Source organism: Hyla sarda, chromosome 8, assembly GCF_029499605.1.
Source record: "Hyla sarda isolate aHylSar1 chromosome 8, aHylSar1.hap1, whole genome shotgun sequence".
Classification (NCBI taxonomy): Eukaryota; Metazoa; Chordata; class Amphibia; order Anura; family Hylidae; genus Hyla; species Hyla sarda.
Window position 1 is genome coordinate 152,664,111 of NC_079196.1, and position 9,923 is coordinate 152,674,033.

Sequence of the window (9,923 nt, forward strand, 5' to 3'; positions counted from 1 at the left end):
CGGGGGGAGAAGATGGCAGCAAGTACCTGCAAAGAAGATGCTGTGGGAACCGCCGATCGTCGATGACATCAGCGGAGATCAGCGGCGCATGTAGGGAGGTGACGGCGTGGAGCATCAAGGAAGGTGGCAGTAAAGTGATCTTTACTGCTGTATTCCTAGTGGTTGCCAAACTACAACTCTCAGCATGCCCAGACATGGGCATACTGGGAGTTATAGTTTTGCAACATCTGGAGGGTCACAGTTTGGAGACCACTATTACAGTGGTGCCCAAACGGTAGCCCTCCAGATGTTGCAAAACTACAATGCTCAGCATGCCTAGACTGCCCAGGCATGCTGGGAGTTGTAGTTCTGTAACATCTGTCCCATCAGATTTTCAAATTTTCATGAACATTTTGAAAATTGCTGCTATACTGTTATGATTCGGCAAGCTGGAGGTGGATCCTCTGTGTCAGAGAGGGATTGGCGTGGACCGTGCCGGCGGACCGGTTCTAAGTTGCTACTGGTATTTACCAGAGCCCGCCGCAAAGCAGGATGGTCTTGCAGCGGCGGTAGCAACCAGGTCGTATCCACCGGCAACGGCTCAACCTCTCTGACTGCTGAGATAGGCGTGGTACAAAAGGACAAGGTAAGAGCAAGGTCGGACGTAGCAGAAGGTCAGGGCAGGCAGCAAGGGTCGTAGTCAGGGGCAACAGCAGAAGCACTGGAACATAGGCTATGGACATACACTAAATGCTTTCTCTGGCACATGGCAACAAGATCCGGCAAGGAAGGGAAGGGGAAGTGAGGTTATATAGACAGGGAGCAGGTGGAAGCTAATAGACTGATTGGGCCAGGCACCAATCATTGGTGCACTGGCCCTTTAAATCTTAGAGACCTGGCGCGCGCGCGCACTAGAGAGCGGAGCCGTGCGCACCAGAACGTGACAGCCGGGGACCGGGACGGGTAAGTGGCTTTGGATGCGATTCGCGAGCAGGCGCGTCCCGAATCGCATCCCCATCGTGAATGTCAGTGCAGCGCTCCCAGTCAGCGGGTCTGACCGGGGCGCTGCAGAGAGGAGAACGCCGCGAGCGCTCCGGGGAGGAGCAGGGACCCGGAGTGCTCGGCGTAACAGTACCCCCCCCCTTAGGTCTCCCCCTCTTTTTGTCTCCTTGTCCCTTCAAATGAGACGAGAACATAGGGGACGCCTCTTGAGTTTCCTTCCGGAACAAAAAGAAGTCCTGGGTAGCTACATCAGCGGCAGGTAAACCAGAAGAAGTGGGAATGGGGAGGGGGGCAGAGGGTGAAGCTTGTCACAGGGCAGAGTGTCACCAGGAAGGAGCAGGAGCAGATGTGAGGCATCGTTTGTGACAAGCAGGACCCCAATTCTTGATCTCCCCGGTGGTCCAGTCAAGGGTGGGAGAATGACGCTGGAGCCATGGCAGACCGAGGAGGACTTCAGAGGTGCAGTTGGGCAGAACAAAAAATTCAATTTTCTCGTGATGCAGTCCAATGCTCATAAGCAAGGGCTCTGTGCGGCAACGCACAGTGCAGTCCAACTTCACTCCCTTGACCGAAGAAATGTAGAGCGGCTTGACGAGACGGGTCACCGGGATGCATATCAGCTGCTATCCACATTTTTTTTTAGGGAGGAAATTTTAATGAAAACCAAAATTTTGCACATTTTGGAGGGCTTTGTTTTCACACTGTACACTTTACGGTAAAAATGATATGTGTTCTTTATTCTGTGGGTCAATCCGATTAAAATGATACCCATGGCTAGATACTTTTATATTTTTGTACCGCTTAAAAAAATCTAAAACTTTTTGTACAAAATCAGTAATCTAAAATCGCCCTATTTTGACCACCTATAACTTTTTCATTTTTCCGTATATAGGGCGGTATGAGGGCTCATTTTTTGTGTTGTCATTTGTACTTTTTTTAGATACCACATTTGCCTATATAAAACTTTTAGATAATTTTTTATTATTATTTTTTTAATAAAATGTGACAAAAAAAGCAGCATTATTGGCCTTTTTAAAATTTTTACGTTTACGCCATTCACCGTACGGGATCATTAACATATTTTGATAGTTCGGACATTTATGCACCAAATATGTTTATTAAAATAAAATGTTTACGCTTTTTGGGGGTAAAATGGGAAAAACTGAAATTTTCATTTTTATTGGGGAAGGGGATTTTTAACTTTTTTAAAACTTTTTATTTTTACATTTTCAACTTTTTTTTTAACACTTTTTATGTCCCCGTAGGGGACTATCTATAGCAATCCTTTGATTGCTAATACTGTTCAGTGCTATGCATAGGACACAGCACTGCTCAGTATTATCGGTGATCTTCTGCTCTGGTCTGCTCGATCGCAGACCAGAGCAGAAGACCCCGGGAGACGGCCGGAGCTAGGTAAGGGGACCTCTGGCTGTCATGCTGGATGATCGGATCCCCGTGGCAGCGCTGCGGGCGATCCGATCATCCAATCAAAGTGCCGCAATGCCGCAGATGCTGTGATCTGTATTGATCACGGCATCGGAGGGGTTAATGGCGGACATCCGCACGATCGCGGATGTCGGCCATTACGGGCGGGTCCCCGGCTGCTGCTGGCAGCCAGAACCTGCCGTGTATGACGCCAGCACCCTTCCGATGCTCACGGTCATACACAGGACGTAAATGTACGTCCTGGTGCGGGAAGTCCCGCCAAACCAGGACGTACATTTAGGTCCGTGGTCGTTAAGGGGTTAAAATGACAGTGGTCAGAATTGCAAAAAATGGCTCCGTCCTTAAGGTGAAAATGAGCTGCGTCCTTAAGAGGTTAAAGGGAACCTCACACCAAGAAAATGCTGTCTTACCTACCAGATCATGTTATGGAGCTGAAGTAGCTCAGCAGATTTATGAATTGTTTTGTATGAAAAGATTTAGTATAACTTGTGATATATCGATTGAAATCCCTTCTTATTTTACAATTAAAACTATAGGGGGATTGACCGTCCTCCCTGTACATACAGATAACAGTCTATTACTGGAAAGAACCACCCAATGGACTCCTAAGACTAGAATCAAAGGATTTTAATTACTACATTCAAGTTACACTAAATCTTTCACCACAAAACTATACATCAATTCACTCAACAAATCCAGCTCTATAACATGATGCTGGCAGGTCAGACTTTTTTTTAGATAAAAACAAGCAATCTCCAGGTAGCAGAGCGGGATCAATGGAAGCGCTGAGACCAGATAAGAAGGTAAAAGGATTTATTTCCCATAATGCAACGCGTTTCACGGTCACCCGCTTCCTGAGGAAGCGGGTGACCGTGAAACGCGTTGCATTATGGAAAATAAATCCTTTTACCTTCTTATCTGGTCTCAGCGCTTCCATTGATCCCGCTCTGCTACCTGGAGATTGCTTGTTTTTATCGTGATTCTATTTCAGCGGGACAAAGCTGCAGAGACCCTTTGATGATACGCCCTGTTCCATTGTTGTACTTGGTTGGAGTACAACTTCATGTGGTAAGCGCAATTCACCAACTCACCTTTGGTGTTACACTACGGAGCGCATCCGTTTGTGCTTTTTTATTTCAGACTTTTTTTTAGGGTATTTCACACATACTGTATATGCTACAGATTTGATGCTTTGCAAATCAATATAAATTAATAACTGAACATGTGCATATCCGTCAATGTGTTTGCCATATTCACATTGGCACAAAACAAAACCTGATTGCCAGCACTAACTAAACACTTTTTACAAGCCCTCACTATACAAGTGGATTACTACCGACCGTTCGAACACTGGCAATTGTCACAAAGTCCGCTTTTTGAGGCTGCAGCCTTCTAGAGTACAACTCCTATCAGAGAGGGTCAGGTTCCTCTCAGCCTTTGTCTGCATTCTCGGTTACACTTTTTCTTATTGCCCATTAATAAGCTTCTCCTGCATCTATTCTGCTTTGGCCTCATCTAAAACCTTGAGCAGCCTTGGAAGCAGAATGAAAGGACCCACTACCAAACCTGCCTTTCATTCCATACAAATCCAGGCCTAAAAATAGGACATACCAAAGGACTTACCAAGTTAAAGGGGTACTCCAGTGGAAAATATTTTTTTTAAATCAACTGGTGGCAGAAAGTTAAACAGATTTGTAAATTACTTCTATAAAAAAAAAAATCTTTATCTTTCCAGTATTTATTAGCAGCTGTATGCTACAATGTAAATTCTTTTCTTTTTTGTCTTGTCCACAGTGCTTTCTGCTGATACCTGATGCCAGTATCAGCAACTGTCCAGAGCAGGATAAATTTACAAATCTGGACAGTTCCTGAAACGGACAGAGGTGTCAGCAGAGAGCACTGTGGAGAAGACAAAAAAGAAATTCGAAAATAATTTCCTCTGTAGCATACAGCTGCTAATAAGTACTGAAAGGATTAAGATTTTTAAATAGAAGTAATTACAAATCTGTTTAACTTTCTAGCACCAGTTCATTTAAAACGTTTTCCACTGCAATACCCCTTTAAATCTTGCCAATGATTTAACTCTCTCTTGGATTTCCCATATCTTCCATAGCTTTGCCTGGATGAGATATGCGCTCTTTGAAACCTGGGATGTATGTACAACATGTATTTTGGGAAAATATAGCCATTTATTGCCACCAAATCGGTCACTGTATCACAATATACTCTAAACTATGTATTGAATTGTGGTGGTAACATAAGTTCTAGTTCTATTAAATATGTTATTTGTTCACTTCTTGGCTTAACCCACAAGTTACATAGGTACAGCAGAGATTACTTATATATTTTGAGTTTATCTCAAAACAAAATTTTATATTCTGCAAGGCCTCAAACTACAGGTTAGCACTAGAGGGCAGGCCACTTACTCAGGTCACAGGTTGTGCTTAGTTTTATACATGCAGTCCACCTAGATATTTTAATATGTAATACAGCCGATATGGTTATAAGTGTAGAGGGGACATATAATAAAACACAGGAGAATTCCCCATAAACTAAAATGTCTGGTATAAATGGAGAAAAACTGGGTGCGGACATATATGAATATTTGTTTATAGCTGACTCCATATGGACCTTGAATTTTGGCAGATAATAAAGAATCTAAAAGCCCTATTCATATCTCTTTATCTTCCTGCCAGTCCTTTCTGTTTATGCAGTAACAAGGCACTATATTGCTGCTTCTCATCTGTATCATCAGAAATGTTCTGTGCTACACAGAAAGCATCATATCATGGGGAAAATGTATCATTGCTGGTTCATTATATAAACATTATGCCAGTTTCTGCCCCTGGAGATGCATACACAAGGCATATGCCCTGTTGATAAATCAGTTGTAGAGGGGCGACATTAGAAAATCAGAAAACTTGGGCAAATAAGCAGCACTTGGTACTACCTGCTTGTCATATTTTTCATTCTATTTATGCTTGAAAACTGGGACAAATACATAGATAAATCTGCACCTTTGTGCATAAAACATATCTAGTCAGCAAAGTGACTAGTACAGGAATTTCAGAAACATATTAATCAGGAAATACAAGAAATACTGTGAAATAGTAGAATGAGATACCGTAGTATAATTGTAATACTTATCAGTCATCCTATCTTAAATATTAAAGGGGTACTCCCCTGGAAAAAAATTTTTTTAATCAACTGGTGCCAGAAAGTTAAACAGATTTGTAAATTACTTCTATTTAAAAGTCTTAACCCTTCCAGTACTTATCAGCTGCTATATGCTCCACAGGAAGTTATTTTCTTTTTGAATTTCCTTTATGTCTGACCACAGTGCTTTCTGCTGACAACTCTGTCCATTTTAGGAACCGTCCAGAGTAGAAGCAAATCCCCATAGCAAACTTATCCTGCTCTGGACAGTTCATAAAATGAACAGAGGTGTAAGCAGAGAGCACTGTGGTCAGACAGAAAGGAAATTCAAAAAGAAAAAAACTTTCTGTGGAGCATATAGCAGCTGATAAGTACTGGAAGGATTAAGATTTTTTTTTATAGAATTAATTTACAAATACGTTTAACTTTCTGGCACCAGTTTATTTAAAAAAAATGTTTTCCAGGGGAGTACCCCTTTAAGGGCACCTTTACGTGCTATGTATAAATACACCCAAAGGACACTTTTAGTGTAAAAGTGTAAAACAGGTGCTTTTTTGCTCTTTGATGCCTGCAAGATCTGGCTTGACCAAAGGTCTAAAAATCTGGGTGGAAAAATATGCCTGTATTACAGGTATAAAACCGGCCTGTGTAAATGGTTGTTCGACAATTTGGGGCTTGTCTGCAACCTGCTGGGCACTCTTTTTAAAGCAACCTTCAACCATGACAAGGATTTCCTTTCCAGCAATTGAATTACTGTTACATTTACATTTTTAAGCAAAATAACATCACTGAACCTAACTTTTGGATCACAGGGATCATGTCATAGGTAAAAAGTGGAAGACTATTCCTAATACATAAAAAAATATTTATCAAAGAATTTACCTGTTTTTTGGGTTAAAAAAATTGTGTTAATTTATTGCAGCATTTGTCTCTGTGTAAAATTTGCAACTTTTCCTTATACTTTTGGTTTACGCAAAAAAATCAAGGCATGCTGTAATACACTGATTTTTCACACAATTTGTTGCAAAGCCCTCTATTTGTTCCAAATCTACACACGCACACACAGACACAAAGAGTCCCAGAGGAATTGGGGTACTAAAGTAAAACATGTGTACCAGCACAATATTTATCACATGCCCTGCACCATTTAATAAATTTGGTGCACATACACATTTTCCACCACACAAATTAAAGGGGTAAAAAAACACGTTCATCTTCACCACCCAGGGCCGACTTTAGAGCGGGGAAAACCAGGCAATTGCCTAGGGCCCCCATCCCCGAGGGGGGCCCCTGCCGGCTGCTCAGTAGGGGGGCAACTGTTTTAAAGTGGCCACAGCGCCGGTTGCTTGTTAAAGATAAGCAGCCCGGCCGCGGCCACTTTAAAACAGTGACCAGCGGCGGTCCAGGACACTTCTGCTTTTTCTATTTTTCATATATCCTTACCTGGCCGCGCTCGGCGGGCTCAGGTAATGCGGTGGCTCTTGTGGGCTGTGTGGATAATACGACGAGTGACGTCTCCTGCCGGGTCCTCTGTGCGGCATCATGGACGTCACTCCTCATTCCCTGCAGTGCCGGCCGGACTGCTAAACTTAAGCAGCCGCTGCTGCAGGGAATGAGGAGTGACGTCCCTGACACCGCGCAGAGGACCCGGCAGGAGACGTCACTCGTCGTATTATCCACACAGCCCACAAGACCCGCCGCATTACCTGAGCCTGCCGAGCACGGCCAGGTAAGGAAATATGAAAAACAGAAAAAATAGGGGTAGAAGGGGGGGGGGCAATGAGCAGGGAAACTATACTGCCAACCTAATGTGGGGGAACATACTGCAAACCTAATGGGGGGGGGAAACATACTGCCAACCTAATAGGGGGGAACTGCAACCTAATGTGGGGGAACTATACTGCCAACCTAATGGGGGGGGGGACATACTGCCAACTGAATGGGGGGAAACTGCGACCTAATGTGGGGGAACTATACTGCCAACCTAATGTGGGGGAACATACTGCCAACCTAATGGGGGGGGACTGCAACCTAATGTGGGGGAACATACTGCCTACCTATTGTGGGGGAACATACTGCCAACCTAATGGGGGGAACTGCAACCTAATGTGGGAGGAAATACTGCCTACCTAATGTGGGGGAACATATTGCCAGCCTAATGTGGGGGAACTATACTGCACCTAATGTGGAGAAACTATACTGCCTACCTAATGTGGGGGAACATACTGCCAACCTAATGTGGGGGAATTATACTGCCTACCTGATGTGAGGGAACATACTGCAAACCTAATGGGGGGGGGGGGACTGCAACCTAATGTGGGGGAACATACTGCCAACCTAATGTGGGGGAACATACTGCCAACCTAATGTGGGGGAACATACTGCCAACCTAATGGGGGGGGAATTGCAACCTAATGTGGGGGAACATACTGCTTACCTAATGTGGGGGAACATACTGCCAACCCAATGGGGAGGAACTATACTGCACCTAATGTGGGCAATCTATACTGCCAACCTAATGTGGGGGAACATACTGCCAACCTAATGGGGGGAACTGCAACCTAATGTAGGGGAACATACTGCCTACCTAATGTGGGGAACTGCGACCTAATGTGGGGGAACATACTGCCTACCTAATGTGGGGGAACATACTGCCAACCTAATGGGGGAACTGCTGCCTAATGTGGGGAAACTATACTGCCAACCTAATGTGGGGGAACATACGGCCAACCCAATGGGGGGAACTTCAACCTAATGTGGATGAACATACTGCCAACCTAATGGGGAACATACTGACAACCTAATGGGGGGAGGGGAACTGCAACCTAATGTGGGGGAACATACTGCCAACCTAATATGGGGGGAACTATGCTGCCAACGTAATGTGGGGGAACTATGCTGCCAACCTAATGTGGGGAAAACTATACTGCCTACCTAATGTGGGGGAACTATGCTGCCAACCTAATGTGGGGGGAACTATACTGCCTACCTAATGTGGGGGAACTATACAGCCAACCTAATGTGGGGGAACTGTACAAAAATATAAAATTGTACTATTCTGATCCCTATAACTCTTTTATTTTTCTGTGGGATTTTTTGTGCTGTGATCTGTAGTTTTTATCGGTACCATTTTTGTTTTGATGGGACTTTTCAATTGCTTTTTAGATATTTTTTTTTATGGTATTTGAAGTCACCAAAAATGTGAAAATCTGGTTTGTGCACTATTACGACTTGGGGGCCCCTCTTTTGATTTTGCCTAGGGCCACGCTAAGCCTAAATCCGGCCCTGTCACCACCCTTGATGAATTTCCCCCGAAATTCCTCACAGTTTGCAGAATTGTTTTGACGGACATTTTATGGCAAAATGAAGGATAAAAAGCATATTAAGTAGTGTAAAACGTACAATTGGTCTTGAAAAAAAAAACATGTCTTTGCATGGCTCTGTGTACAGAAAAATAAAAGAGCTTTGGCTCTTAGAAGGCCATACAAATAGGAGTTACAAACAAAGTTTTACAAAAAGGAGTTGCCAAAAATTCTGAAAGGAGAATGTCACATTTTTGTTTACAGCTCCAATGAAAACCTAGGAGTTCTCACAGCTACACTACCATGTTACTGCCGTGGTTCTTGTCCTTCTCTGGCAAGCAAGGCAGGAAAGATATTGCTCCTGGCTGCTCTTCAGTGAAACTGAATACCAGTTGACCCAATTGTCATAACTTACTGAATCATTTCAATAACTTAAACTAAAGTAACATAGCACTTAGTAGCACTTTAACTAAATAAGCTAACAAATCTAATGTCTAACCAGATGTGACTACTGAATAGTGCTTTAGGGTGCCAAAGGTTGCGGGACCATATACTGTAGGTCATTTTGTAAGCATTACTAATATATTCCTGAATATTACCATATGTGTTGATGTACTGGCCCATGCTGAGGTTGACGTTCATATTTTGCTTTTTTTGTGCTTTAACTCTTTTACTTTTTGGTTCAGATCCCAGATCCATATTAAATATGTCTTCACAAATGCAGTCACATTAAAAAAGAAAATGTCAGATTAAATGATTGTGATGTAACTCAGTGTTTCATGGTTGACTTTGGAATGTACTTTACAATTGGCCTATGTATAATGATTAAGATATTACAAAGTGTATTATAATGAGCAACTTTATGGCTGATCATAACACATCAGACGATTGCATTCCTCTGCACAAAGCCAAATTAAATCTTTAATATTTATCTTAGAGATTTTCTTTGTTATTCATTGTAACAGTGCTTCACCTTATATTGCTGCCTGCATATAATTCAATTTCATTTAATTGTTGAAAGAGTCTGTTGCACAGGGA